The sequence below is a fragment of the Copidosoma floridanum genome, unplaced genomic scaffold, assembly GCF_036245765.1.
Source record: "Copidosoma floridanum isolate Cflo_tuat_1 unplaced genomic scaffold, Cflo_Japanese_pri ptg000020l, whole genome shotgun sequence".
Lineage (NCBI taxonomy): Eukaryota > Metazoa > Arthropoda > Insecta > Hymenoptera > Encyrtidae > Copidosoma > Copidosoma floridanum.
In genome coordinates, this window is record NW_028321897.1 from 14379972 (window position 1) to 14406790 (window position 26819).

Consider the following 26819-nt stretch of genomic DNA (forward strand, 5'->3'; position numbering starts at 1 on the left):
TCTCGTTTTCATTCATTTTCAGCATTTTCATTTCTTTGATAAAGCATGCAAACGCCGCACCAGACAGATTCAAAATGCACTAATTTTTTTTTTTTTGCAAGAAAGTTGGCACGTGTGAAATCGCGTTCGAGTATACCAAAATCAACAATAATTTAATATGACTTATGTATTCTAGAGCTAACGATTGAATTACAACTTAATTAACTACAATGCTTAATTATTGTCGGATGATGGTTACTAAGAGTGCGTAGCGTATAATTTTTTAAAGTCATGATAGCCAGATAGTGGTAAAAACCACAAACCTATTGACCACTTCTACCTGACTTAATTGATTGCTTAACTTAATCGCATAAGCCACACGTGCAAAAAATTTACTGTTTATATTTCAACTGAGACATAATCTGACCACTGTTAGTATCTTGACTTATTCATTATTAGACAACTTCTTGTATATTGACTCAGCCAAGATTTGACCACTGTTCGTATCTTGGCTGGGCCACGATTTCATCTCTTTTTTCATTTGGCACACCATAAATTTCATCATCGATCGTCTCTTGGCTCGTCAAAGATTTGACCTCTGTTCGTATCTTGGCTTAGCCAAAAGTTTTATGTGTTAGGATTGAATTTTTTTTTGTACATTGAAGATTTTATCATCGATCTTATTTTGGCTCGGCCAAGATTTGACCACTGTTCGTATCTTGGCTCAGCCGTACAATGACTATTGTTCGTATTTTGGCTTGGCCAAGGTTTTAGTGCTTTCAATACTTTTGCTGGCCAAGATTAGACCACTGCCCATATTTCTACTTAGCCATGATTTACACAGTTTGTATTTTGGTTAACCCAAAATTTTACCATTGTTTGTATTTTGGCTCGGCCAAGACTTAACCACTGTTTGTGTCTTGGCTCAGCCATGATTTCATCTCTGTTTATATTTGGCTCTCCAAAAATTCTACCATCGATCTTATCTTGGCTCAGCCAAGATTCGACCAATGTTTGTATATTGGCTCGGTCATACTATGACCATTGTTCATATAACGGCTTGGCCAAGATTTCACTTTTTATAATACTTTTCTTTAACAAAGATTAAACCACTGCCCCTCTTTCAACTGGGCCATGATTTTACCACAGTTAAAAAAAAATTTTACCATTGTTTGTATCTTGGCTAGGCTGAAATTTGACCATTGTTTGTATTTTGGCTTGGCCAAGATTTGACCACTGTTCGTATCTTGGCTCGGCCACGATTTTATTTTCATTTGTATTTGGCACACCAAAGATTTCACCATCGATTGTCTTTTGGTCCATCCAAGATTTAACCTCTGTTCGTATTTTGGTTTGGCTGAAAATTTTATATCTGTTTGTATGAAGATTATGTTCAATTTGTACATTAAAGATTGTATCATCGATCTTATCTTGGCTTAGCCAAGATTTGACCACTGTTCGTATTTGGGCTTGGCCAAGATTTGACAATTGACCGTATTTTGGCTTGGCCAAGATTTGACCATCGACCGTATTTTGGCTCAGCCACAATTTGACATCTGTTTGTATTTGGTACAACAAAAATTTCACTATCGATCCTATCTTAGCTTGGCCAAGATTTGACCACTGTTTAAATATTGGCTCGACCGTAGTATGACCATTTTTCGTATAATGGCTCGGCCAAGATTTTAGTTTTTTTAATACTCTTGCTCGGCCAAGTTTAAACCACTGCCCATCCCTCAACTTGGCCATGATTTCACCACAATTTGTATTTTGACCAACCCAAAATTTTTCCACTGTTCGTATCTTGACTTGGCCAAGATTTGACCACTGTTTGTATCGTGGCTCAGCCACGATTTCATCTTTATTTGTATTTAACACTTTAAAGATTCCACCATCGATCGTCTTTTGGTCCATCCAAGATTTAATGTCTGTTCGTATCTTGGCTCGGCCGAAAATTTTATATCTGTTTGTATTAGGATTAAGTTCGATTTGTACATTAAAGATTTTATCATCGATCTTATCTTGGCTCAGCCAAGATTTGACGACTGTATGTATCTGGGCTCGGCCAAGATTTGACCATTGACCGTATTTTGGCTCGGCCAAGATTTGACCATCGACCGTATTTTGGTTCAGCCACAATTTTATATCTGTTTGTATTTGATTCACCAAAAATTTCACAATCGATCTTATCTTGGCTCGGCCAAGATTTGACTACTGTTCAAATCTTGGCTCGGCCGTAGTATAACCATTTTTCGTATTATGGCTCGGCCAAGATGTTACTTCTTTTAATACTTTTTTTAAGCTAAGATTAGATCACTGCCCATCTCTTGGTTTTACCATGATTTCACAACAGTTTGTATTTTGGCCTTACCAAAATTTCCCCACTATTCGTATCTTGAGTCAGCCAAGGTTTGACCACTGTTTGTATCTTGGCTCGGCCATACTATGACCATTGTTCGTGTCACGGCTCGGCCAAGATCTTACTTTTCTTACTTCTTCTGTTCAGCCAAGATTAGTCCCCAGTTTGTATTTTGGCTCGCCCACGATGTCATCTCTGTTTGTATTTGTTACACCCAAAATTTTACTATCGATCGTACATATATAAAAAGTACTTTGCGCTTGAGACAAAAAATGTCCTTTGCATGTTGGTCACAAACATACAAAAACTCTGCCCTTTGTTCGCGAATTTTGTGCTTTGCGCTCTTGGTACGGAATATACTATTACGCACTAGGGCGCAAAGTGAGCTTAAGGTTGCAGCGACTGGTGTTTGATGGGCGTTTATTATTTTACCTTCGTGTGTTTATTATTTTACTTTCGTCGGGCGTTTTTGAGAGGCCACTGTGCTCTTGGTAGATAATCAAGCATCCTCTACTTACGTGCACTCGTCCAGGACCGTCCCAACGGTCTTTTGGGCGATGATTTGCGAACCATCGGGGAGAGATAAACATTGCTTGAGTAAGTGCTATATCTCCTAAAGGGTGCAATGTGGATTAATTGACTGATTTGTATAAAAAATGAGCTTACTATTTCCATACACTCATTGCAAACTATCAATTTTCTGAATGATTTATGTAACCAGATGAGTAAATTCGATTATTATGTAAATATGTCGAAATCCACGGAAAAAAGCCACTTTTGGGGTACCAAAAGTTAGAAGATTATTTTCATCGATTACATCATCCACAACCTAAGGATTGGGTTGAAACTGGGCTCATTTTTATCGTCTTGGATAGGTTCATCTGATACGGCCAACATAACACAAAATTTAAGCTCTGGGAAGAGCTACGGCGATAAGAACGGAGATACTTCAAAATCGATTTTTCGTTAAAATATTGCTTTGGCAGTTTTGGCTGTATTCCGATCTTGATTTAAGTCAGAGTATTGACTTTAAAAGCCATTGAAATAGCAAAAAAATACCTTTAATTCGAGCTCTGTTAAAGTTAAATCCGATTAATAAAATTGCAGTTACCGTCAGTCAAAATTTTGTGCAGAAAAACTTGAAATCGACTAAAACCCTGCTTTTTTAAACGTAATTTTAATTTGCTCATTACTTTAAATCCAAGCATTATTTTTAACTTATGCAGAACTTAATATAAAGCACTTCGACAGTACTTTTAACCACTATTTGAGAGGAATTACTTGAACTTGACTCTGAGCCAAACAGATATCAAACACCTACGTACAAAAAAAGTTAGGATTACGGTGGTGTTACTGCTCAGGCTGTAGATCAGCTGTGGTTTTAAGTACAATATTAACTGGTATTATACTTGATAAAGCATAGGAAGAGCTTTCAATAAAGCCCTTGTAAAGCTTTAAACGTTATATAGAAGTTAAGTTACAAGGGTTTTAATGTTGTGTCGAAAAAAAAAAAATTAACAAAATACTCTGCTCAACCACACAAGGAAATACATTAATGCATACATGTATTTTAACATTTTATTCAAACTTTTACAAAAATTTCTCGATGTTAGTACTATTGTGCTCTATCGCACAGCGCATCCTTCTCGTGATTGATCGCCTGTCGTTGCGTAAATGTTGAACTGTAATTGCTGCACATTCTCGTCAGATTCTATCCATCATAATCCCTGAAGTAGTTGGTGGTTCACGGTAGCACCGATCTTTCAGGTATCCCCAAAGATTAAAATCACGTGGCGTCAGATCAGGTGACCTAGCCGGCCATCTTCTGGGACTATTTATCCCCATCCATCTCCTTGGAAAGTATGCATGAAGACACTCCGTTGCATCTGTAAACATTTGACAATAAAAAAACGATAACTGTCAATTGATATCGAATAAATATTTTTCATAAGCTCGTCACGTGGTTGTAAACTGAATAAAGTGTTAAAATAAACTTTAAATAAAAAATACTTAAAAATCAGGCCTAGAGGAGCACTCGGGCTTAAAATTTTATTTTTAAAGCTTACTTCAGATACAAAACGGTGAATATCGTTAGACTTCTCCAATACAAGACTTTATTACGTTTTTCAAGCCATAAAAGACCGCCAGGCTTGGAAAATTAAGAATTTTCCGTGGGTACGCATTTACCCGTATACGAAAAAAATCATAACGATTTTTGGAGTTCGTGTGCCAGGTTAAAAAGTAGTAAGATAGTAGTAATGGTGATGGTAGTGGTGATGGTATTAGGAGTAAAAGTAGTTGTAGAAGTATCAGCGAAGTATTCGTGAAGTAACGTAAAAAAAAAAATCTTCAAAATTACCCTGATGAATGTGAGCTGGGGCTCCATCCTGCTGCCACCATACATCACGCATTGGTATAGGGTTGTTCTCTAACAAGCGTGGTAGATCGTTTCGCAAGAAATGATGGTACATGATGCCATTGAGATTACCGGGAAAAAATTGTGGACCAACAATCCTATCACCAAGGATTCCTGCCCAAGCAACCAACCTCCACCTACGTTGATTTTCTACTTCATGGATGTCGTGTGGATTCTCTCCTCTCCTCGACCAATTCCTTGTATTTTGACGATTGAGAGTGCCACATTAAGTAAATGTACCATTATCTGTAAAGCAGATTCTCTCTGTAAAGTCTGGATCGTCACGAAGTCTGCGTTCTAGCCATCGTGCAAAATTCACCCGACGTACTGGATCACCTTCGTGAATTCTTTGCACTTTTCGTAGTTCATACGGATAGTGAGTCTCCTTAGCAATAAGTCGAACGGCCTCTCTGTTAGCATCTGTGGGTATTAAATGTTATCGGTGTTATAAATGCCGTCTATTTTTTCTACCATGAGACGTAAAAATTGCCATAAACGTGCATTGAAAAAGGTCAAATTTAATTTGAAAAAAATTTGAAATTTAATGTGTTACTCACGACTCCTTACCCCCCAACCCCCCCTCCAACATTGCCTCACAGCTAGCAGCAAATCGAAAACCACACGTTTTGGATGATCAAAAATGCGGTAGGCATATTTAAGTTGTACAAATATCTCCCACTGTTATCTGTACATAGGTAAGTTAACAGATGTATATAAATTTGTTTGAACAGATTTTATAATTTTAAAGTAAGTTTTTAAGCATTAAGTAACGATTGAGACTTAAACAATAATATCTTAGGTATTATTATTTCAACTAAATATGTAGCCTGTATGCTTTTACCGTACTACGATCGCTGAAGGCGTAAAAAAATTATAACAGATTCGTGTGATGAATCTATAGACAGCATAGTAAAAACAGATTCGTGCCCTTAAAGCCTGTGTTATTTTACAATCAGCTATGTACACCACGAGAGTTACGTGACTAGTTGAGATCTTACTTAACCAACGAGTCAAAAGAAATAAGTAAACACGAGCTTTTAAGCTGCAGCAGGGGTACACAGATCCGATGGGCGTTTGAGTGAGTGCTATAGGCGTGAGGGGGAAAGGTCTTACAGCCACATAATTGCTTAAATTTTATAAAATAAATAAAAAAATAAAGATTATGTGGCTATGAGACCCCCCCTCCCGCTTATAGCACTCGCTGAAACCCCCATCGGATCTGTGTACCATTGCTGCCGCTTCAAGGCTCGTGTTTACTTATTTCTTTTGACTCGTTGGTTAATTAAGATTCCAACACGTCACTTGACTCTCGTGATATACATAGCTGATTAAAAAAATAACACAGGCTTTAAGGGCACGAATCTGTTTTTACCATGCTGTTGATAGATTCATCACACGAATCTGTTATAATTTTTTTACGCCTGCAATGATCGTATTCCGGTGAAATCATACAAACAACATATTTTCGTTAGAATAATGATCTCTTACATGTTATTGTTTCCATCTCAATCGTTACTTAGTGCTCAAATTACTTATACTGTGGTACTTTCACCCTTCTCCTATACATCGGCTAGACTCAAGTACTGTAATGCACACCCAGATAGGTACATATTTACTGATCACCCAGAGAAAAAAGGAAGCAGAGACAGAGAGAGAGAGAGAGATAGAGATCATAGAGGATAAAAAATAGACAGGAATAGCCGGGCATTGTGATTTGATATATATTTTGAAAATCTATACTTACGAAGATGTCTCGCAAGAGCCCGCACACTTTTTCGAGGCTGATTGTTCAGGGCAGCTTCAACTTGGTCTCTCAAAGGACCATCGCGGTTTCTTCTTCGCCTTGGTTGCTGCGGTGGATCCACTCTACCATGTTGCTCATAAATTCTTAAAATTCTATAAACGGGAATAAAAGACACGGATCGTAATATTTTTACACGAGCTTGAGAAACAGAAAAAAAATAAGTTAGTACAACTGAAACAATGTACATAGAAAATTATAAAAATGCCAAAGATATGCATGAAAAGTAATTTGTATGAATTTCTTTTTTTAATTAATACTTACCTCATGAAAGTTTGTCGCGAGGGACAGTACATTTGAGGGTGCTGTTCCTGATATAAACGTCTGGCAGCTTGTATATTACGTACACCGTCTACCGTAGTTTAATAAATGCACCCAATGATGATCATTCGATGCTGTACGACATCCATGGCAAAGGAAATCAAGATAAAAATCAGTCAATAGTATTACTATTTACACCGAATAACCAACAAAGAAAACTATAGTACGACGTAACCAACTTGTGTTATACATCAACTGATTGACAGTTGTTGACACAGTCTACAACATAGTAACGTATAAATATTTTGAAAGCACGTTTAACATTTTTTTTTTTTCAAAGCATTTAATTGAGTTCAATGTACATCATGCCAGAACGTGTACAGTCCAGGAAAAAAAATCGGAAACAAATCATGACTTTTTTTGTGTTCTTGTGCCACGATAAAAATAAAAAAAATACATTTCTATGATGTCTGCTCATAATCTTCATAAGTTTTTTTATAAGTTGTTAAAGGCTGCTAGGTTTTAGGAATGAAGAATTTTGATTATTTTTATCGTGGCACAAAAGCTTAAAAAAAAGTTATGATTCATTTCTCGATTTTTTCCGTACAGGCGTTTTTGCGTATCTACAGAAAACCCTTAATTTTTAATGCTAGGCGGCCTTTCACTGATTGAAAAACACACAAATTATGAACATACATCATAGAAACTAAGTCTGTTTATTTTTATTGTGGCACAGGTGCCTCACAAAAAGTTATGATTTTTTCTCGGATATTTTCTGCAAAGGCGTTTTTGCGTATGTACGGAAAACTCTTAATTTTTAATGCCAGGTGGCCTTTCGCTGCTTAAAAAACACATAGAAATCATAAACGGACATCATAGAAATAAAATCTATTTATTCTTATTCTGACACCCGTGCTCCAAAACAAGTTATGACTTTTTTTCCGATTTTTTTCGTGTAGGGGTAAATGCGTATCCGCGGAAAATTCTTAACTTTTTAGCCTGGCGGTCTTTTATGGCTTGAAAAACATATTGAAGTCGTGTATTAAGGAAGTGCAATGATACTTATTGTTTTCTAGCTTAAATAAGCTTTATAAAAAAATTTTAAGCCCTAGGTCCGATTCGATTCGTCACTGGTGAGGCTACTTCGGCGTGGTTCTAGTTTCAGCTTCATTTATCATTGATATAATTCTGTATTTCATAATTATAATATTATTTATCACTCAAATTTTCCACCAACAGTATTCTATATACCATGTTAGTGAGCTCATGTTTCAGTTACGTTCAATTCTTTAACCTTCAAAGTACGTAAATCATGGCTCTACCAGTTTATAATTTTGAGTACTTTGCATTTCATCATTTCAGTCCACTCTTTATACTTTGGAAAAGACTTTCTCAAGCACATGAACAAGAATGTTTCACCAAAGACCAATAGCTGAGGGAAACGATGAATAAAATGGGTGTCGAGGACGTAAGACGGATTTCTATTGAGTCACTCCAAATATTTTTTCTCGAGAAAGGATTGGAACTATTTAAGACTCCTCTTTACCAACTCAGTGCACCCTTAGCTTTAGCAGTAAATTAATACTTAATACACCTATTTTATAAAATGTTAGTTTTACAGTCGTAGCTCAATTGGTTATAGCGGTTCAACTCTCCAGGGTGATCTGGAAGTAGGCTTCCTAGGCGTCTTAAGCAGTTGTAAGTTTGTTAAGAGGAAAAAAGTGATGAGATCTTAGGGTAGGTGTTGAAAGGATAGGGGTTATGTTGGTTATAGTTTGTCAAGATAAGGGAAAAGTGATCAGTGGTTTCAGAGTAGATTAACTATGGGGTTCCTGTCATCCCCTTCCCTCCTCAATCGATACCCGTGATGAGGGAAGAGGAAGATCTCTCCTCTGATGTCCAGACCCCGCGTGCTATAGCGTAAGGAAGTATCCGCTATGCGCTTCTACGGTGCTGCCCTCATTGTTATCAATTTCCTGTGTTAAATTTTATTGGGCAAAATAGGTGAAGCGGCCCCCGTCAACAAAAGTTCTTTACATTCTCATAAGAATACGTGTTAAAGTGACAAGTAGCGCTAAATGACAGGTGCATAGCGAATAGCATGCGGTCTTGACGTTGGAAGGGGGATCTACTTCCACTACTAACATCAAGAGTTTTACGGGTAAATAGGGAATTGCAAGAAACCTTATAGTTTGTATACTGTTACAGTATGTTTCAGAAATATATAAAAGGGTGTTCTTGATAATAAAGAGCTAGAGCAAAGGTAGAAAAACAATTAAAAAATCTAATTTAAATTTCTTTATAGCCCTGGTGCTTTAAAAAGGATTAATTATAATCTTGACTACGAAAAAAGTTACTTAAAAAAATCTAGTTAAAATGTCACATCCGTACTTCTGTCTCAATCTCAATTTCGCACATAAAAGTGCCTTCTAGAAAAAAAAAGCTTTTCTGCCATATCCTCACACATACATTGTCAAGTATGGACGTTGTCTGTTATATTTATGTTATTGTTGCATTCATGCCATAATAAAATTAATTTTTAATCAATAAGCAAGAGTTTTCATGACATACAAGATGTCCTGCAATTTGTATAAAAATATGGATGTGGTATTTAACGCCTTCAAGTGGTCAATTTCTCAACCTTACATCTATACAAAAAAAACGATCCAGCCAAAGTTGTCAAAAGTTTTAACCTCTTTGATCAATACGTATTTGAATTTTCAATTTTCAAGCGTACAAAAACTTTGGTCAAATCCATCAGGCCCTAGCCCTAGAACTCTGTTCCTCACACATGAGAGTAACGCTTTTTTTCTAAAAGTATTTGTCAAAGACATATTACATGTATGCCGAAAATTATTTATGTTAAGTCTATGAGCAGCAATAGTAATTTAATGCTTGGAATGTCACATCCCCACCCATCACATCCATACCCCTTAAAAAATAAAGCGTATCTTTCTCCCTTTTGGTGCAGCGGATTTTCGCCAAACTTTTTTTCAGCCTATTGATGCTAAAATAAAAGGTATGTGTCTCGGCATTCGATCAAAGTGGCCTTTTTTCGCGAGATACACCGGTAAACGGTGATTTTGCTTCCAACGCCATAGCGAATCAGCAAGCTATTTAAAATTATCCTAACTAGGCTTACATAATAGTTAAAAGGTAGCCCAATCAATTAAAAAAAGATTATGGAATTTTGCCCCATGAATCAAAAGTAACAGTGATTTATCAAAAAACAACAAATTTCGGTCAAATATTAACAAAATGTCATTTTCATTGATTTTTGTTGCCCTTCTTCGAAGCACCATAACTTTGAAACAGTAGCACCGAGTGTAACAAATTTTTTTTTCTATGGATAGAAAATAATCTCAGCTTTTAAATAAGCTAAGTCAAAATGGTTAATTTAACTGTACATACAACTTACCTACGCATAACAAAAGTAGACGTATTTTTTCCAAAAATGAACTAAAATTCACTTTTAAAAATATTGCATATCTTTTGACAAAAAAACCTTGTAGTAGAATTGCTTTGAATACTTGTTAGAGATAGTATTTAAAATCAAAATACCAAGAAAAAAAATGTTTCGAGCAACTTTGTCGAAAACCATAATTAAAGTCATTTTGAGCCAGTTACGGCAGAACCACCCGTATATGTATATATATTGTGGGTTTTAGAAAAAACTACTTTAATGCTTTGAAGTTTTATACGTCAGTGAAATATAATATAATAAATTTTATTACTTGTCGACAGTAGTGAAAATACGATTTTACGGGCCAAGTAAAGGTGAAATTTACGTAAAAAACCGTGGTAACATCTGTCCAATCGACTTCAAATCAACTGACGATGTGATTAAAACGATCAGCCAGAAGAAAAATCAGAATAACATCGAACAAGAATGTATTCGTGCTTGTATAGGAGCTGGAATTAATACGTCAAGATACAAGCAGTTGTCTAATAATGGATGAGTCAAGATACCAACAGTGGTCAGATTATGTCTCAGTTAAAATATAAAGAGTAAAGTTTTCGCTCATGTGGCTTATGCAATTACGTTAAGCAATCAACTAAGTCAGGTAAAAGTGGTCAATAGGTTTGTGGTTTTTACCACTATCTGGCTATCATGACTTTGAAAAATTATATGCTACGCACTCTTAGTAACCATCATCCGACAATAAACAAGCATTGTAGTTGATGAAGTTGTAATTTAATCGTTAGCTCTAGAATACATAAGTCATATTGAATAATTGTTGATTTTGGTATACTCGTTCGCGATTTCACACGTGCCGACTTTCTTGCAAAAAAAAAAAAAATTAGTGCATCTTGAATCTGTCTGGTGCGGCGTTTGCATGCTTTATCGAAGAATAGAAAATGCTAAAAATGAACGGAAATGTAAATTCATTTTCTCAAAATTACGAAAAAACTAAACATAATAGTATGTTGACAATACCAGTTATTTATAAAAAAAATCCAACATGGCCATGAAAAACCGGGAGTCGAAGTATACAGAGAGGCGTGGACTTGGGAGTAGGAAGTCGAAGGTTCTGAACCCACCCCTGAACGGAACAGCGCCCTGCAAAATACACGGATAGATATCAAATAAAAATAAGGACAATCAGTGTTATTGGATTGGTTAAAAAAATATCATTACAGTACATTTTTTCTTTAATATTACCTTTAGTAGCATTATACCAATGGCTTGTATTATTACTATTATTATTATTATTATTATTATTATTATTATTATTATTATTATTATAATTATTAATATTATTGTTTTTATAGAATTATTTATAATAGGGGGTACTTTGGCATAGTCTTCCATTTATGTAGCAGCTATTGGAGCCTTTTAAAATGTTGGCCCTCAGCGCTGCTTGAGTATTACTAATTGTACGAAAAACTATAGGAAATTATTATCATTACATTTTGCTATAAGATGAACTATAAAACTTGTAAATGTAAACTACTGCACCCTATGAGACGGCACTGCCGTATTACCAAGCATGATAAAATACGGCATAGGGATGGCTTACCTTATTGATCGATGATTTGGTTATGGTACGACTGCAGCTGGTCTGTCATTATGACTCAATCTTTGGGGCATTATAGGTTTTTTAAATTAACTTTTCACAAAAGCAAAGTCACTTTTATGGTTATGATAAAGTGTATCCCACATTAAAATTCAAGGAAAAACACAAAAAACATAACCAATTCACTATTTGGTCAATATTCGTGAAAATAATTTTTTTATTCTTTTAACTGGGATCCCCACATTAATATTATTAATTTTATTAAAAAGAACATTCTCAAATTACTCTAAAGTGACATTTTTGTAATGGTATTATTGCTTACTCATTTAACAATAGGCTGTCCAACTTTAATCTATCACTTTGTACAAACAAATAACCCTTGTCATTTAAACAATATTCTTTTTTAACTTAAAAGTAATTGATAGTTCTCTATATTAAATCATTAGTCTGAAATGGTAAGAATAAGCGATGAAAGATTTTTTTCAATACTAAAATTAATCAAGGAGACAATTAATGTTCCTTAGCCATTGAGACAAAACTCCTTAATCTCGTTTATCCTAATTAACATCCAAGTTATGAGTTCGGAGACAAATGTATTACTACATACGTCATATAAGATTTGGTTTGCTATTTGGACACGCATATAACATTTACATTAGTGAAACCATACCTTAGTTAATTTAAAAACTCTCACACAGCAAAAGTGCTGATGAGTGTGTGGTTTTTACACGCTTCATACTACGACGACTCTTGTTTAAATTCGTTTCTAGTAAGATATTCAGTTGATAAAAAAAAATGCCAACCTATGAAATATTTTTTAATGTTTTAATATACTTATATTAGTTATTACATTGTTTTAAAATGTTAGCGTTGCGGATGGACACTAGAGTAATAAATATATATTCAGTGTATGGACTAGCTACTCTGAGCTAAAACACAGACAACATAGCACTGTTGAAATAATCTTAAGTAGGAGGGGTTTCTGGATGGGTTTAAAGAGAGATTGGGGGAGCTTTGATAGTGCTGCAGACTAATGTAAGTACAGTAAAAAACAAACGTACTTCATTTAATTCTATAGAGGGTTTGCAAGAAGATGGTGGGGAAGTGGTTAAGGGGTGGTGAATGAAGGTAGGAGATTTGTCTCGAGCCCCACTAAAATTACTATATAATATTGCTTGATATATGCCCAAGCTATCAAGAGTATTTAAAACAGACAGAATAGAGTTATGTAAAGAAGGTTAAATGGGAAGCAAGCTTACAAGAGCTTCTAAACTATACAGTATTTAAAACCTCATGTTAGGAAATACAACTGGTAAATAAGTAAAAATTAAAAGTGTAAAAAAAGTTCCGCAAAAGGCCACCAAATGGTATCTTATGGTTAGCTGGTATAAGCAACTGGAAAATCTTATGATGTAATTGGCTGGCAATCCGCTGTATTTCTGTAGGAGTTAAAGATGCTCTAAGAGGTGCCATTCTTGCAGTAGTACACGTAAGCTAGAACTTTAATAATTTTGTGGAGGAGGAAATGAGCCAACAACCAATCCTTCTGAAAGGTTAAATCCTTTGAAGTTGTTAAGAAAATGTTTCTTATGTGAGCCTTTGATTTAGTGCTGTGCTCCAGAAAGTGGGATGTAGGTTCGTCAAACATTCTTACTCTGCAGAGCCTTCAGCGTGAGACATTCAGGACTTTGATCGATTAGGCCCTCAACATCGTAATCAGGAGATGCGATTGGTTGCCCACTGTGGTGTGGACGCTTATTTAGAGGCATCCGAAAAGCAGTGGAGTTCTAGCAAGGCTCTATATGTAGTTTTAAGCCACTAAGGGACACGTATGCTTGTGAGGGTAAGCAGGTTAGCGATAATATACTTCTAGGGACTGAAGTTGTTTGTGTCGAGTGATAGGTCTTAGCAAACTTCTGTAAGCAAAAGGCCTTGCAAGAGAATCTTTAACGCAGGCTTTATATAGTAGAAGGCTTCTGATGGACAAGGCCAAAAAGCTCCTAGTGGCTACCAAGCTTTTTTGTCTGTCTCGTTACGAAAACCGTCCACTTTGACATAGTCTCTGACTATTTAGCTCTAAATTCATTCGCTACTTATTGACAATTCATAGCTCAAAGAGTATTGTGCCATACTGTTGACAGTAACAACGAGACTCTTTGTCCAGAAGCTGACTTCAACCTAAAATTCACATTTCTTCTAAACTATGCCATGTGTCAAGAGGCCACCGCCAAGAACGCTCAACAGAGCGTTTACTGAAAAAATATCTTTCCTTTTACATCAGTGGTTTTTGGTTAATAGCCGTAAAGTCATATAAATTCCATCTAAAACACATTTTAGGCTAACAGCTACTCACGTATGAGGAGTGAAGCACTCTAACGACGCAAGTAAAACTTTACCTTAACTTATAACCATCCTGTCTAATTAACTCAAACGAAGCAGATTCCACACTACCAACTTTGGAAAATTTTTTCGTTAGTATGGCATTAAAATATTCTGTAATGTAAAGGAAAACGTCGACTGAGGAGGATTTATTGTCTATTAGTGGTCATGTTAGACACAAAGCCGTGTCTTCTGGGCGTGGTGAAGAGCCTAGTACCTTTGTCAGCTCCAATAAAAAAACAAGTATTGTAAAGAATACTACAGCCTTGAGCTAAATGACATTGTTCTCGTGAAAAAGAAGCTGCAACTACCTTCCAAGTAGCTTATGAAATAGATCGTGAGAGTTCGTATAAGCGTTGACCGTGAATACGAGTAGTAGAGATCAAAACAGCCAACTTTGTTTTGACGTATTTTATCACCCAGCTAGTTAGGCCACCAATCTCTGTTGGATCAAACGAACTGTACAAGCAGACTTACCTTCTCACAATGGGTGGTATAGCACTCAAAAAAGATTTGTGATTTATATGACATGTATCTAGTTCCTTGTTTAAGTCATCTTAGGCAAATTTTTGTTTTTGTATTACATATATTAGGCCAAATAACTGCTATTATTTCGCAAGTTTGTGAATCACGAGGTTTTCAATTGCTTCTATTTAATTACGTTTGTTATTGATGTTTATTTTTACTCTCAGTAAGGCTGACAGCTGCTTCGGCAGCTACCATTGTCAAAGGTCAAACATACACTGAATATATAAGCGGTATAATTAATAATGTTAATATATAAAAATAATAAGGCGAATATTGATGTATTATTTCAAGGGATCAAAACAATAGATAATGTAGAGGTAAAAAGAATGAAATTAAATATAGTCACTAACTGCATGAATCATCGGTGAAATAAAAAAATTTAGTTGATCGTTAGTTATATTTTTGTTTTAACTATGTGCTTTTACAATAGCGATTGTCTCTCATAAATATTATTTTAGGCTTTGCAAGTTTTCGTTTTAATAACAAGAAAAAGTGGTAGAGTCAAAACTAATGATGGGGACTTACCATTTACTACCACAAGACAGTTCACGTCCATATCCTTTCACTCACTATACATGCCATGTCATTTTGTAATTGGGACGTAATAAAATTAATACAAGTATTTAACATTAAATACAAGGTAAAAAAAAAACTGTATTTTATTTACAAACTGAATATCTTACTAGAAACAAAATCGAACAAGAGTCGTCGTAGTGTGAAGCGTGTAAAAAAAAATCAAATTTCATAGACAAAATTAATTTAATATAAAATTTGCTGGGGTTTTTTCCTTAAGACTAAACTCTTGGAATCACAAATACCACGCTCTGTGTCATCTTGAAATTGCTCCACAGAAGACAATTTATAACAATTTTATTACACAATACGACGGCTATATACTCTCACGTCAAATAAAAGAACTTATAACTAAAATTAAATTTCAGTTAGCAAAATCACTTATCTAGGATTCGTATCTTTGAAATTCAACGCAAAAATTTCAAATTATTTAAACTCATCATTTTTAACAGAAGGAAAAAGTATTTTGAATTCGTTATTTACAATTACTCTTGTTGATCAGGATTCCAAAGAGCAAGCATGGGGGCAAAGCACAAAAAAAAACAATAGGTAAATTTATTCGGAAGAACAAGGGGCCTAGGTACAAGAGAAAATTTCATATTAAAGTTGTATCGAGCGTTTTAAAAAGGCGAAACTCCGTCTTTATAACTTAGCTGGCACTGGGGCCACTCCATAGTTGGTATGCAAACAACTGGGGTTTTACTACCCACTTGCATTAATTAACTTGAAAACGAGTTGAACAGCTTCGTGGCTCAGCTGGGATCACTACTAACACTTTAATACAGATAACTAAATACGACTATGAGTCCAAGGCTCCTTAAGTTACTTCAAGAACTTTTCCGTTTTCTCTCGTGATTTCAGACTGCCTTTTCGTTTACCTAATTTGACTTATTACTTCAGTACCCCTAATACTCGCATTTTGCTACCTTATCCCCCAGGATATATTGCGCAAAGCCCCACGTGCAAACCTTGCGCCGAGCTGCCGAGTTAGATTTTTCCTAAAAAATCGCCTTTCCAGACGTTACAGAAAGAAAGGTACTACAATATGTATGTCTACAAAGTTCTGGCACATACCTTTAAATGAGACCTCGCAGGCTTTTACGTAGACTATGTAACAATTTGATATTATTTAAACTTAGAAAATGTGCATGTCAGCTGCAATGTTCATTGAAACCAGTTGAGACTTTTTTATTATGAATAGATTCAACATGTTCATTCATTCGTGTATACAGAGCCCACCACATTTATTGTGTGTAAATAGTGTCACAATCTATGCCTTTAGTTAAATATCCTCACTATTCTCCAAAGTGCAAGATTTTCTTTCGATTACCATTTTAAATGGCTTTGAAATTGTGTTAAAGTACTAAAAATAAGTTTATTTCGAGTTTTTTTATAACTGATCCATTTTCTCTGAAACTACAGAAACATCATTGAATATGTAAAATTTTTCTGTTCTCTAGTACTATTAGATGTAAGTGATTAGTTGCGAGTTCTTTGCGTGTTTTTCTAATTAGACTATCTAAAACACTTCCGTCGTAACTATTGTTTGTTGCATTTCAATAATTTCATTTCTTTATCGTAGTAAATTTTTCGTACAGGTATCAACAATCATCTGTGTATGGAATAATAAAAAGCACTTATAGTAAGTTTAATGGACTTTTTTAAATTATATCATACCAGAGTGCTAGCAGAAGATGGTTTTCCTTAAATTGAATATGCTTGTTTATCATTATTTCGGGTTATTTTTAAGTCTAGAAGGTTAAACCTATTGTAATTTTTTATTTTTATCACAAGTTAATACTAGGTATGAGGTTATTTATGTAATAAAGGAACGTTTTTAACGTTTTCTCTGTTTCCCTCTAAACGCACAAGACATTAATTACGTATCGTGCCCAATGTAGTACACTATCTACTACAGGTGAGGCAGAGTTGGGAATAAAATCTTTAATTCTATTAAACTGGTTTCAACTAATTGGTTTCTATTTTTAATTCTGTATTTTGGTTCAGATTTCGTAAAAGAAGTTACACAGGATTTGTAAAAGTTAACGTATTAATACTGTTTTGACAGAAAATATAATAACACTTCTCTATAACAGACTTAGCAGCCGTCAGAAAAATTTTAGTACGATCAGAAGTCAAACTTTAAAAATTGTCATTTTTAATTTAATCTTCGATTTTTTTTTGTAATAATCTGTTGTAAGGATTGTAACCGTATTTTCTTTGTCTGCTTTACATAAAAGTCAATAGTTATCGTCGATCCTTTGTTGAAAAGATTTTATTACTATAAACTCTGATTTAAACTCTTAGACTTAAAAATAATACGAAATAATAATGAATTTGTGCATAAAGTTTATATAATACTAAATTTTTCTGACACTGTCGTGTCACATGATTTAAAAAGTTCTTCATTCTTAAAATAGACGATTTTTATTCGATAATACATTATTATTGATACCTTCAGAAAAACAGATCACTACGACGTAGAGGTATATTTATGAAAATTCATAGCAAGAAATCGTGGATAAGCCGAGACTATTAAAGATAGTCAAGCTAAGAAAGCACGCATCATGTTTTCATTGTTTCAGAGAAAATTGGTAATTATTAAAAAAGACAGAGAATTAGTTTAAGTTTAGTCAATAAACACAACCTCAAAACACTTAAAGTTAATAAAAAAAGAAGAATCTAGCATTTTGAGGAAAAGAGGAGTATATTTAATCAAATGCTCGAATTAAGATGCAGCATGCATATATGTCCTATATTTGTCCTATAGGACAAACTGAGCGCGCTCTGTCTACACTTATTGACGAACATGTTAAACCGATTTACTGTAACAAGAGCTTGACTTTTTCCACTGTATTGTAGCTTACATGCACATTTCTTGGACTTTAACGGTATAAAATTATTACATAATACACCTAAAATCATAAAGTAAAAATTATTAGAAACAATAAAGTTCGTAAACGTATAGAGAAAAAAAAGATTCATAACTAACAATTCACTTAATTTTTCTATTCTACCGATAACAAAATAACAATGTCATTCGTAATTGTATTTATCCTGACATTCTTCATCTTACTGTCTGCCAGAAATAATTCATCAATATAAGTTTTTTTTTTTAATGTTTATATTATCAATCATACCGCTCATATATTTAGAGTAAGTCAAGGCTTTAATAATGATTTAACTGCCGAAACAGCTGTCAGCCTTACTTACAGTAGGGAATCAATTGAGAAGCACCTACGTTCATGGAATGTTGATCTTTTTGTAACAATAAATAGAGATTTTTTGTTTAATAACAATAAGCTTACAAGATAAAAGTAACAATTTTTGTCTAGACATTTAAAAACATTGTTTTGTGGCTTAAAATACTTTTTGTATTAGACTTAGGGAAATTATTAAAGAAAAACTATGAGGATCTGTATACTTAAGCATCTTAGTTACAGATTAAAACATTTCTAAGACTTGGACAAGTAGTTCTAAAAAATACTCTAACAATATTTACACTAAATTAACCCCCATCGATATATATATATATATATACATGTATAATTATCACGACTCAAAACGCATCTTACTATATGTACATTAGAATGATTATAAAATACATCAAAACCTGACAGTTTTTGCAACTAAATACTTCGATAAAATTTTTTTTATTTGGAATTTTTTTAATGTTCATTTCATATTATTTCAGTTATAAAAAGTATTAACTTCGCCATTCTTTTACAAATGGAACGGATTTTGACCTTCACGTCTCTTATTCGGTTGAGAGTATTCTTTTTAGTTTCTATTTTGAAAAATAAGAGATCCGTGTCCAAGATATTTTTTTTATCGCCTATTTTCGATTTTATAAGTTATTTTATAATAGTGATTGGAGACTCATTTTAAACAATGTATAGCTCCAAATCTTAAAGAGCTCCAAAATTTTAACTGATAGCACTTAAGTAGCTAAAAAGTTTAACTTTATGAGAAAAAAATTTTTTTAATTATTGACAAATGACTATTGTTATTTACAATTTAACTGTTTAAATCGATTTTTATCAATTGCCCCCAAAATTAATCGAGTTTTCATTATAACCATCGTATTTTGCGTTAAATTTTACGTAGAAATCATGTTTTTTAAGTATAAAGACTTTTCAACTGTTATTGTTAAAATGTTAATATATGTAGCGCGTGATGTAAAAAAAACTGTTTGTTGAGTACAAAATAATATGTGTACCCCGTTTCAAAGAAAACTAAGTATAAAAGTTGTAAAAAATTTAAAGATGCACTACTTTAGTATTGACCATTCATGAGTATAACATAAAAATTTTTTACTATCATACAAAAAGGCAGGAAATCACTATTGTATCACTTATTAAGAGTAATTTCTTACTTGGAAAATGGAGATGAGCAGTAATAACTGAAGAAGTTATATTTTTTTGAATTAATAAAAATGTGCAATAAAAAACCAAGTAAGCATTATAATTGTTTAACATTTATTTATAGACGTTAAAAAATTTTATGTACAAGTAAAACTTTTCTTACCGTTATGTAACAAAATTATTTCACTTTCACAAAATTTGTTTTTTCGTGCAGAAAAACCAACCTCGCTTCTAATTTTTGACGAGATAGTGGAACCATGCTATGATATTTTAGCGCTCCCTTAATCGTTGTTACTCTAAAAAATCTCTCTAACACTAATTTTCGTTCTTCTTCGTAACCATTATTTGTAGAATAATGACAAGTTATATTTGGCAGTGATTCTGTGGCCCAATCAAAAAGCTATCGTGGCGTTCGAATGGGATTTTTAATTCTCCGAAGACATGCTCTGGCAGCTAGTCATTTTACAGTTCCACCTATTCCGTCACACGGCCCCTTTCCATGTACAGTAGGAAAAAAATGTGACTCTGCTGCTATCTTAAAGTCTTTCCAGTAATGAGTGAGATTATTGAAGTTCTTTGAATCAACTACTTTCGATATAGATGTATAGCAGCAATAGTGTCGTGATGTAGGCATTTAGAAATGCAAACAAAACTTGAATTCTTGAATTCATTCAAGTCATTTCTATAATAACTTAAAAATAAGTGTACGGTTGCCTGATCGTTGTTCCAATGTATACCCTGAACCGAATTTTCAATGATAAGAGCATAACTTTTTAAGAAGTCGCAAATTTTGATACACTCGTTTTCTCTCAGTTCATTTTTATCTCATTTAATAATCCCTTTGTTTTTTAACTAAAAATTAATGAATTAACAGTTTTTGCAAATCTTCACTTAACTTCTTTAAAAACTCATTAACTAGAGATATGAGGGTCCGCAATAAGGTTCTTTTAACCGTAACCCATTGTTTGTAGGTAACAATTCCGATACATTTTTCTTTAAAAATTTCTTCCAGTTGCCCAATAACATCTGTCACACCTGGGCACTTCTGACTAGAATTAAAATAACAATCAGTCGTTTTGTTTTTGTGTACCATACGATCTAAGCAATCTTTAAGAAACTGTATTTCATAGTTTGATACATACTAGTGAAAATTTCATACAATTCTTTTAAATTACTGAATACTAGTCTTTTTTAAATAGGTACCGATTAACCGTCTACTTTTATCGAAACGTCATCTTTTTATTCGGGCATATACTGAGTATAGTCGTCGACTGGTGCAAGCTAAAAATTGTATCCATAACATTATCATTTAGAGATGCATGTTGTTTTGGGCTTGGATTTCCAATTAATCCCTTATGTCGAGCAACATTTTTTGCTATGCCTATTACGGACGACATTTGTTTCGATTTTCCTTCCAAGTACGTTTTCGACGATAATTTTTGTTTTTTTAATGGGCAAAGATCCTAAGAAGCTTAATCTTTCGTTGAAAAAATCCACTCATTCACTTTGCAAAGATGGAGTATCATTCGAAAATCTAGATGTACCGTCACTGCTCCCAATTTTTATCTCAGGTTATTTACTTGAAGAATCCTACTTTTGTAGTGTCTAAAAAAAAATAAGACTAAAGCATGGACATAAAATCCTACAAAAGGGTAGTTATGTCTGAACTCAATTTAATAATCAAAATATTGTACGTACCAATTCTGATAGTTCATTTTCAGTCTCTTTTGTATCTTTTTTTTTCAACTTTGATAGTTTCAAGCGGCAAGAAGAGCACATTTTTTGTTGTAATGCATCTGACGAAATTGCCAAGTCTAGTTTCAAAAGTTGGTTTTCATTTACTGTCCTTAAATCAGAGAAGTTTGTTGTTGGATGTTTAAGATTGAAAGGATTAAAACATCTGTCTGATTCGTAACTAATATTTTGCATTTAACGTGCGTATTTCCGTGGCATTGTTACAAAGTAAGAGTTACTAAACTTTAAATTACAACAAGTGAGAATATGTGTAGGTAGTGGACCAAAATAAACGGACAGCTGATTCAAAAGCCAACGAACTTGTAATCACAGAGAATGTACGCGAGTAGCATGGGTAACACTTAAAATCATAGATCATACTGTAGGCAGGCTTTCCCGAGAAATTTTGAAATTCCAAAAAATCAAAGTGATGAAGAATTTATTTTGTATTTAAAAGCGGACTATAAATAAAACAATAAAAAACAAAGTAGCTATAAAAAAATTTGAAGATAAAAAACAGTTTACGTGTTGATGTTACATTGAGCATTGTTTTTATTATTTTTTTGTGTAGTAGTTATTAATATTTTTTTCTTAAATGAAACTTTGTTCTTCATTATTTAGGTGATAAGATTGAAAAACAAATCACTCATGATTCAATTTTAATAAAAGTTTATACTAAATAAATTATTAAATGATGATTTCTTGTTTTTTTGCATGATAATACAAAATTTAGAGGTTATACTGTTAAATACTAAACACAAAGGTTGCAGATCTCTTTATTATCTACAACTTTTACACTGAATTTTTTTTTTATTTAAGGTACAAATATCATTTCATACTCAATAAACAGTCTTTTTATTCCATTACGTGCTACATAAAAGAATATTTCAACAAAAACAATTAAAAAGTCTCCATACTATAAAAACATAGTTTTTACATATAATTTGACGCAGAATACGCTTCTTATGATAAAAATCCGATTTATTTTAGAAGCAATTATTAAAAATCGATTAAAAAAGTTAAATTAATGATAAGAAAATTAACTTTTCGATGTTTTTTTTCAATTTTTTTTCGTAAAAATCAATACCTTAGCCACAAAAGTGCTATTAGTTAAAATTTTGCAGTTCTTAAGGATTTGGAACTATACATTGTTTAAAATGAGTCTTCGACCACCCTTATAAAATTTGTTATAACTTATAAAATAAAAAATATGCGGTAAAAAATACTTTTTGGACACTCTCCTATTTTTCAATATAAAAACTGGAAAAAATTTTTCAGCAGAATCGGATGGGTGACTAATCATTTTCAGCAAGATCCGTTCGATTTGTAAAAGCATGACCCATATTGCTTATTTCGCTTCAAAAAATATTTTTTATGTTTTTTGGACCCAAAATTAGAAAAATTATTCTCCAACTCTTTTCTAAAGTAAATACTTTTCATGATTAAAATAATATAAAATTAAAACAAAAAAAATTCCAAATACAAAAAAATTTTATCTAAATGTTTAGTTTCAAAAACTGTCTGGTTTTGATCTATTTCATAATTATTTTAACGTATATACAGTAAGATGCGTTTTGAGTCGTGATAATTATATATTTATAGAGTGCGTGGTGGCTCAGTCAGCTAGGTCGTGGATTGGCACACGGGTGACCGTGGTTCGATTCCCGGCCAGTGCGACTTTTTCGGGCAAGTACCTCTGTGATTTTTCACAAGTGCTTTTTCACCACACAATGCTCCTCGAGGAGGGTTTAGGCGACCTTCTCGTAGCATAGTTGCCTAATTTCCCCCTACCCCCCTCCCAGTAATGTGAGGCCTCCTATCCCATTCCTTGTCCCTTTCCCAAGTGCTCAGTGCCCATAGTAGTGCCCTTATTAAAGGAGCCGGACGTAGAGCACGTATGGGGGTTAATTTAGTGTAAATATTGTTAGAGTATTATTCAGAACTACTTGTCCAAGTCTTAGAAATGTTTTAATCTGTAACTAAGATGCTTAAGTATACAGATCCTCATAGTTTTTTTTTAATAATTTCCCTAAGTCTAATACAAAAAGTGTTTGGAGCCACAAAACAATGTTTTCAAATGTCTAGACAAAAATTATTGCTATTATCTTGTAAGCTAATTATTATGAAACAAAAAACCTTGATTTGTTGTTATAAAAAGATCAACATTCCATGAACGTAGGTGCTTATGAAAATTAGTCATTAATATACATTGACTCTTGAAGTCTCAATTTTTTTATGATAAATAAATGATTTGGAAACAAATTGCTTAGAATATTTTTTAATGGGTTGAAAAATAAAGTTGTTTGCCAAATTATTTTATGACATTGCTTCTTTGAAGAAAATTAGTTTTATAAGTGTGTTGCTTTTTTTATCTGAAATTTTGTGAATAACAAACATTTTTTTTTTAGTATAGTTTACTTGAATCTTACTGCTTATTATTAGCTATCTAAAAATAAAGTCTAAGAAATGGTGAAAATTTTGACTTTTTATGTGGGTTGTAAGACTCATCAATCTCATTAAAAAATATAATAAAGTTATAAGTAGTCTTATAGAGTATGATTGCATTATAATGCTATCGTACTCATAAATTGTACAAGTACAATACGTTTTGAGCATTTTGTACACTATAGAAATTTATTATAAAAACAAAGTAATCATCCACATGCTGTACTTACACTCATTCCTTGTTGTTGTAGACATTCATATCAAACTTTTTTTTAATGTAGCTTGACCGATTATAAGCACATAATATTATTAGACAAGTACATTTCAAATGAAAAAAAATAATTACAGATACAACTGTTTAAAGAAGAAACTTTCACAGTGGTTTAACAACAGTACTATAATTAAAAACTTTGCTTTATAATGTATGATCATACAAATACATAAAAATTTGAAAATTCTTTATTAAATATAAAAATAAAAATTACACTAAATTTTCTGTAAAACTTTTATAGTACATGATACAGATAAAGTGATTACATTTGTTGTATGTTTTAAAGTAGTAAATAGCAATTAAAGTTTTTGTACTATTGCAAATACTACATATTTAAGCTAAGTTTGTAGTCACTGCTGTTGGCTATAATTTTTTTACTTTTATTAAAGAAATTTTGTAAGTATGACCGCAGGACTTCCTTCATGAAGAATCGATAACATAATTTTTTCAAAGAAGTATTGCAGACAGTTATTCATAATAATTCTATACTTGTATGGTTTCAAAGATGTTGCCTGCAATTTAAACTAAGGAAGTAATTGTATGCCTTTTGTGATACTAAGTTATATTGTGCCACTCATGCGCACAGTAACCTAAAGAACTGAGCCATCGGTTGACTTGAATGATATTCTTATACCAAGAAGACTTTTTTATCATTTGCCTTCTAGCCATAATAATCAAGAATATTAGAAATAATTAGTACTTAACATCTCGTTTGTAATTAACATATAATCTAAAAAGTTAACAAATTCTTGCCTAATTATGAGGATACACGTTTCTTTAAAAATAATTTTATATGCACAAACATGCATGGATAAGTATAGGGACATACATAAAAATACATAGATATTCATTATTACATACATACATATAAACATCTATACATACTATACTTCATCTACACAGAATTAAATTTATTAAAAGTCCATATCAGCCTTAACTTAAAATAAAATGTTAGAAATTTAAGTTTTTTTCTTATCTTTATCTTTACATGTAAAAATACTCTTAACATGAATCCATACAACAACGTAATGGAGGTCTTCAATCATCTATAAAAATCAATGGTAGAAGTATTGGAAAATAAGAAGAACAGATAGAACGTTCTTTACATGCTTTTGTAAATGTTAAAAAAAAGAATGAGCAAGAATAAGCTTTACAATATAGTATAGTTCATTACGGACGCCTTCTTAAACATTTTATCTGAAGAGCCTTAAAGATAAAAGTAACTTTAACAAAAGTATTTCGATATAATGGGGAACCATTACTTAACCTTAACCTATTTTAAAGGGATTTGTAGACCAAGTTAGTTTTTTTCTAGAAACCTTATCTTTGACCTTAGGTTCTGGCAAAAATAGAATTTTTCTTAAAACATACGTAATAGACACTTTATTATATGGCCTTGAAACTTAAATTTAATAACACTATTTTCAATTACCTAAAATACAGATTTTTTATTCAATAACCAGTTAGATTATTCTTTTTTTGTAGGAGATTTATGTAAGATAAAAAAAAAGTACGTTACATAAAATATACCACCATCATTAAGTAATGGTTGTAAGATCTTGTGTAAGTCAGTACATGTTGTAAATAATTAGGTCTTAATTCATTTAATAGCGAACTTTACTGATTCTCACGAAAAGTATGATTCACTGTAAAAATAAGTTTAAAAATTTTAGCAAAGTTGCACAGGGATTTCATCATACTAGGAACAAAATGGTAGATTACCTGAATATATAGTCGTCCATATTATGAATTCATTAAGTAGGTTTCTGAAGGGTTACAGTTAATACGTTTCTGTTGTATACGATTATTCAGGAAAAGTAAAGTATAATTATTAAAGTAAACATATTTGATACACATGGACATCATCACATCGGGCATTTTATAATAGTGACGTGAATTATGAAACACGAGAAGTAGATTCTTTTACTGTTTTATAATTATTTATATGTTAGTCGTATCCACTTATTTCCAAAGTACTTTTACTACTTCAGAAAAACACTTTTAAATAATAACAATGTATTTAAAACAAAATCGCAAAAAAATTAAAAGTTCGTGGCATTGAGACTGAATAAATATTAAAAAAAAAAAATTAAATATCGTGATAAAATTTATGTTTTAAAAGTTACTTTCTCTTTATATACGTGTTGTGTACGTTTGATTATATAATTACTTGTTTTTTACCTAATCACTTAGTTAACATACAATATAGTCTTAATTGTAAATAAATACTGATGTATTTACTGTAGAATATTAGTAATTCATGTCTTGGAATGGAAAAGCAATTGAAAATTCCACTGCATTTTATGTAAAGTTAAATACATTTGTGAATGTACCTTTAAATATCATGCATAAATAATTATTTATTAACATTAAAAATAAAATGAATATGTTTTAAGGTAAAATGAATTCTTTTTTACATTGTAACATAATTTTCTGTAATAAATGCTTTTAGTTAATTAATGTTATATAATGGTGTCATAAGGACTTCAAAGATTACAAGTGACCAGAAAAATCTTTAAATCTATTTTAATCCTAAAGTTGATAAAGTAAAATATGCAATTTAGACTTCATTATGAGAAATAATAGCAACTGTTTCTGTAATGGTCAACTTTACGTGTCACTTTATTATAGGGGGTACAGTTTTTGGCTAATATATCACAGTAAATCGTGTAACAATTCTTAAAATTAATA

General features: G+C 32.6%; 1 protein-coding gene across 1 annotated transcript in view; it reads right to left on the reverse strand.

Moving 5' to 3' along the window:
- LOC106637462 (uncharacterized) overlaps positions 1-24241 on the reverse strand; it is an 877306-nt gene extending 853065 nt beyond the window's left edge. The window contains exon 1 of the mRNA XM_089593884.1: positions 24088-24241. The gene's annotated coding sequence lies outside the window, so the exon portion shown is untranslated. The remainder of the gene's footprint in view (positions 1-24087) is intronic.
- Positions 24242-26819: the final 2578 nt, after the last annotated feature.